The sequence below is a fragment of the Amphimedon queenslandica genome, unplaced genomic scaffold (assembly GCF_000090795.2).
Source record: "Amphimedon queenslandica unplaced genomic scaffold, v1.1 AMPQUscaffold_12192, whole genome shotgun sequence".
NCBI classification, from domain to species: domain Eukaryota; kingdom Metazoa; phylum Porifera; class Demospongiae; order Haplosclerida; family Niphatidae; genus Amphimedon; species Amphimedon queenslandica.
The window spans coordinates 1,580-6,969 of NW_003547569.1; the positions used below are offsets into that span (position 1 = coordinate 1,580).

Here is a 5,390-nt window from a genome sequence, read left to right on the forward strand (position 1 = left end):
ATCTCCATTTGGTACGTGTGCCCCTAAGACATAAGATTGTGGCTCTCAAAGTTGAGAAAGTTAGATGAGTCCTAATCCACCCTAATACCTGAGCATAGTTGGTGTTCCATTATTATTATTATTATTATCATTATTATTATTGTTATTGTTATTATTATTATGAGAGTGAGAAGGAATATTATTATTATTATCATTATTATTATTATTATTATTATTTAGTATTATTATTATTATTATTTTTATTGTTATTATTATTCAGAGAGTGAGAAAAGTCTTCAACATCTTGTGAAACAGTTCAGAGGAATAGGACTGAGTATGAATACAGGGGAAAGAAAGTATTGAACAAAAAATATCTATAACAATAAGTTATTTCTTATCTTTTAGAAATAGATATGTAAGAAGCTCTTCTTGTTCGTATACAGTATCAGAAATGGTACTTACAAGAACTTGAGGAGGCATTTCCTTCAAAATGGAATAAAACCTAGGTAAAAATAATAAGAATAATCCAAAGGAGAGTAATTAAAATTTTTAATGAAGGGTTCATGGTAACACTGGTCGCATTCCTTGTCATGCTGTTTCTGTGGAAGGCATTAAAGATGTGGTAGCATTTTTGGAGAACTATGCTGAAGACTACACCATATTACTACCTGGGAGGATACCTGGAGTGAGAGATTATGGGAAGGCCAAGCTATTGCCGTCCAGTGTGTCCCGACACAAGGTTTACCGGCAGTATGCTGATGCTGGTAGGGAACATACTCTCTGTCAAAGTAATTTACGGGCGATATTGAAGAAATTTTAGTTAGTTGTATACCAACACTTGATCCTTTTATTGACATTTCTGATGGTGGGGCATATGCTTGTTCATATCAATTTATTACTATTTTAACGTTATCATTTTGTTTAGCGTTTCTCCTACACAAAAAGTTAAAGTGTATATGCTGATAAGGACCTTAGTGTGTAGATTGCTTCTTCTTATCATTATTTTTTGATTTATTTGTTCATTAATTTTTTATAAATGTGTTACTGGCACTAGATTAAAGGTGGATCGGTATTTTAAGTGTGAAAACTGCTTATGGTATTTGTTCATTGATTATTGTTTTATTAGAATTAATTTGTTTAAAGGTCCTACTTGTGCAAATAGAGTATCGAAGAGTAAAAGTAAAAGCGCATTCTCTATCTCAGGATTTAAATAAAGAAGTTGCCTTTTCTGTTAATGGTATAATGGATGCACACGTTTTAACATAATCAATTTAATTTTTTGAATGCACTTGTACAACTAGAGTTACAACTGGTACAAGTCAAATTATCATCTTTTTCTCTCTCTTTTAGTACAATGAACATCTCATAATCAAGAAACAGTTTGTTCTATGGACATTGCCGTATTCTTTAAAAGATTGTGTTAATGGTTGCTGAGTAAGTAATTTTCACATGCCCATGTCTCTGACTGTAAAATGTATTTTGTCATTATGTCTCAAATAAACGCTTGATTTTAGATTCATTAAGGCATCAGATTCAATGAAGGACCATTAATAATATAGCATTGATATTGCCTGAGCACAGATGGCAGTAAAGTTACCATTGCAATTACTGGCAATCATTACTTTTGTTATTAATAACCAGACATTGCATGATGTATCTACCTTTCATCTACCATGTATTTAAAATTTTTCATATTGTATGTACTTTTGCTAACACCATTAGTTTTACTTTCATGTATTTACTTGTATTTTGCTATAAGCTTATTACAACATAAATATTGATAGATAACTACACTAAATATGTATTAAGTTATATTTTTAAAATAATGGTTTATTTTTTTTATGTAACTATCAGTTATCCTGAAATGAACGACAGAACTAACATGGTAGGTAAGTGTGTGTGTGAAAACAATTTTTACTGGAGGAGTACTTAACAAGCTGGAATAATGCTACTATGCTAGCTAGCATTACAGCATTATGGGAACTATACAACATGCAAAATAGTTTTTAAATTTGACCTACAATACCTTCATGGCGATTGTTTCATAGTAATGGCAATTTTTAAAAATCAATTTTATTAGTTGCAAGTCCTAATTCAATATAATTCTTTGCTGCATTGATAAGTTTTTAGTTGTCATATCTACACTCCTTGTTCATTTATTTTTGTACTTGCATGTTACCATGTACTACATTAAACCATGTACTACAATAAACCATGTACTACATTAAATGAGCCTTCTTTTTCTCTCAATTTGTAGTAAATTCATGACAAGTACAGTAGTAATAATTCTAAAGTAGGCTGAGGTATTTAATTATTGTAATATATATTTATGAAAATTTTGCACAAAATTTAAATGCAGTATATTCCATGTGTCAAAACTGCTTTTTAGAACATTATTCTATGAGATTTTAATTCTATGTTATGATATTTTGTAATCATTTTTTGTAGTGCAGTTGGTATTATTTGTATAAAACAGTGCATTTTGTACTTTATGGATGCTTATTTATTAACAAAATGTGGCATGCACCATTGCAAATGTTGAGTTTTGCCTTGTGAGCATTTTTGCCTTAAAAGCATCACATTACCTTTTTTAGAGTGTCTATATGTAGATTAATGTTTCTTAAACTTGAAGTTATGTGTGTGTACCTTAATAGGTCTGTAAAAACTCGGCTGAGAGTACTAATACTAGTACAAAGTTAACAGCTCTACATTTCTTTGTTTTTATTTACTGATTGTTTTATGTTGTTTCTTTTAATGATCAATTTTTTATGATTCTCATTTTTAAAAGTAATATGATTATACAGATAAAACAGTATTAATGTTATAATTTTAATGATTAATCTGGCAAAACTAGTGACAGTAAAGATTTAATTGAAACAAGATATTGTTGCAAGTCAGAATAGTAAAATAGTGAATCACCACCGTCTTCAAAAGTCAGACCTCTCCACAATGACTTTGTCCCTTATATCAAAGGTTTGTTGCTTAACTCACAGGTGTATTCCTTTCTAAAAAGGAATAAAGTGTGCATTTGATCACAAAACTTATCAGTGGTTCTGGAAACTTCTTTGCTAAGGAAAAAGTGATCTCTGCTGCTTTTGCATTTAGATCTACAATCAAAGTCAATAAGATAGCTACCATGTCAGTATAAAGCATTGTTGCTCAATTTGTGGCTTTAGCTTGTACTTTAGAGAACCAGGAGCCGAGATCTATGCCGAGATAGAGGCTTTCCCTTATGCGCGTACAGCTGAAGGAGGAGGAGCTTACAGAGATTCAAACAGGACAGACGGCCATCTTTATTTCAGTGACATGGCACACCCACCCCTTTTACTGCCAAAAGCCATGAATATACTCACAGAAGTCATGTGACTTCCGCATTAGCATGTAGGATGACGTCAGATTAAACTATATTCATAAAAAGATTAATGATATTCATGGTTAATGTAAGTATATTCATTAGTGCAATAACAATATTCATTGCTAAACATTAATGCTTTGACTTTCTTGAAATGGTACTTTAAAAATCACTACAAAATGAACAGAATTATTAATGATAACAAAACTCCATCAGGTAATAGAAAAAAGTAGTGTTATGACGTGCAATCAATAAAATGATAAATTGCTAGTTGTTTATATGTTAAAATCCATGTCCGATAAATGCCACTGTACACAAGGCAAATGAGAATATCAGCTTCAACTGCAACTGAATCTACAATGAAAAAAGGAAAATAAATTTGCTTAGTAATTGCAACAAGTAAGTTCATAAAGTATGAAAAGTTATGCAGGAATTTTTTTTTTTATATTTAAAGTTCAATGATCTATAACTTATATACAGTGTATGGTAAAAATTTAAAAATAGCACAAGGTGTATAACTTTTTATTTCCTATAAAATGGCATCAATAAAAAAAATATTAAAATTTCATCCAAAAGTACCTTAAGGAGTATCTACATGTACATGTACATGCATATAGGATAAATATAATAGAAAAATGGGATATTTCAAGAGACCTAATGAGAGTCTGAGCTCTCTCTAGATCTAACATTGAGAGAATGACCATACACTGTACCGTAGCAATGCTAGGATGACAGAAACAAGCTGCATAATGTAAAGATGATGACTTTAAGCCACGATTAACATCAGCACCATTCTCCAGCAAATATTCAACCTACATGTACAATATGTGACCATAATTGACAAAAGGTACCTTATGGAGGGTAGTGAAATGTGTCTTTATAGCCATAAAAATCCAACTTCCTGAGCTCCATTTCTTATAAAATTACTCCACAGGATGCAAAAAGTTACTATGTAACTTTTAGAAACAATGGTTCTTCAACAGAGCACTCACAGGTTGATATTTTTCATTATATTTGATGAATTTTAAAATCCGCCATAGGGTACCATTTGTCAATTATGGTCACATATTACACATAACATTAATCATTATACATGAGCTATAAGCCAGTGACTCATTCTTACCATTTGAAGTGTAACAAATGCTGATGCCCAATTCAATAGAGTTTGACCAACATCATGCATAATGATTAATATCAATACCTAAATCATTAATAACTGAATCTAATGGCTAGTGGTTCTTTGGTAGAGCTTTCCTTCCTTCACACAATAATAGTAACATTAGCTCAATAAGATGCAGGACATCAAGGACACATCTAAAAAAATAATAAACAGGAATTGCAGTTCATATATCTATTACAACAATTTAGCAATGAGTTCAACCAAGAGAATTACAAAGGACGCTACTCTTAGTACTCTAGAGTCTAGTTATGACCTAACCGACTACATATGTTCCTTACATATACTTCCTATACAATTATACACAAACAACAGGTACACCTGTTAGGATCAACAGCATTTCATGACTGTATAAGGTCCGTGTATGCTTGTACATGTACATGTACCTTGAACGATGTATCATAGTGGATGATAGTACCTTTCATCTCCTTTAATGAAAGAACATTGTTTTCAAATTAAATTTTTCTTACAGTTTAATGGAATCATGCACAATCATCAGACATATCGAGATGAAAGAGCAAAAAAGATAAAAAAAACAAAAGGAGATCAGAGCAGTCATGCAAAACAGACAATATGAACAAATAATGAACAAGTATAGAATATTATTATTGTTATTTAATTTGAAACAACCATTCACTTTAGTAAGCAAATTTCTAGATATTGAGAGAATAAAACTACATAAAACAGAAGTAGTAGTTTATTATTTTTCTAACTACCGTATTTCCTTGAAATCTTTTCACCCTTGAATTATATCCGCACCATTAGAAAGGCTGAATGAAATAATATTCGCCTTTGAATTATTACCGCATGTTGTGCATGCGCAGTAGAATTAATACACATGTTGCCCACGTGTGTTTACATGAGCATTCTCTTATCATAACC

At 31.1% G+C, this 5,390-nt stretch overlaps 2 long non-coding RNA genes across 3 annotated transcripts; one reads left to right on the forward strand and one right to left on the reverse strand.

Moving 5' to 3' along the window:
• The first annotated feature begins 1,039 nt into the window (after nt 1-1,039).
• LOC109588284 (uncharacterized) lies at nt 1,040-1,866 on the forward strand. The gene is made up of 3 exons (XR_002188062.1): nt 1,040-1,216; nt 1,330-1,413; nt 1,834-1,866. It is a non-coding gene; the product is annotated as an uncharacterized LOC109588284 (long non-coding RNA).
• A 2,186-nt stretch (nt 1,867-4,052) lies between these two features.
• On the reverse strand, nt 4,053-4,942 carry LOC109588283 (uncharacterized). Of its 2 annotated transcripts, none has more exons than XR_002188060.1 (3): nt 4,927-4,942; nt 4,455-4,645; nt 4,053-4,143 (listed from the first exon to the last, which is right to left on the reverse strand). It is a non-coding gene; the product is annotated as an uncharacterized LOC109588283 (long non-coding RNA). The 2 variants fall into 2 exon arrangements; XR_002188061.1 differs by lacking the exon at nt 4,927-4,942 and adding an exon at nt 4,690-4,869.
• Nucleotides 4,943-5,390: the final 448 nt, after the last annotated feature.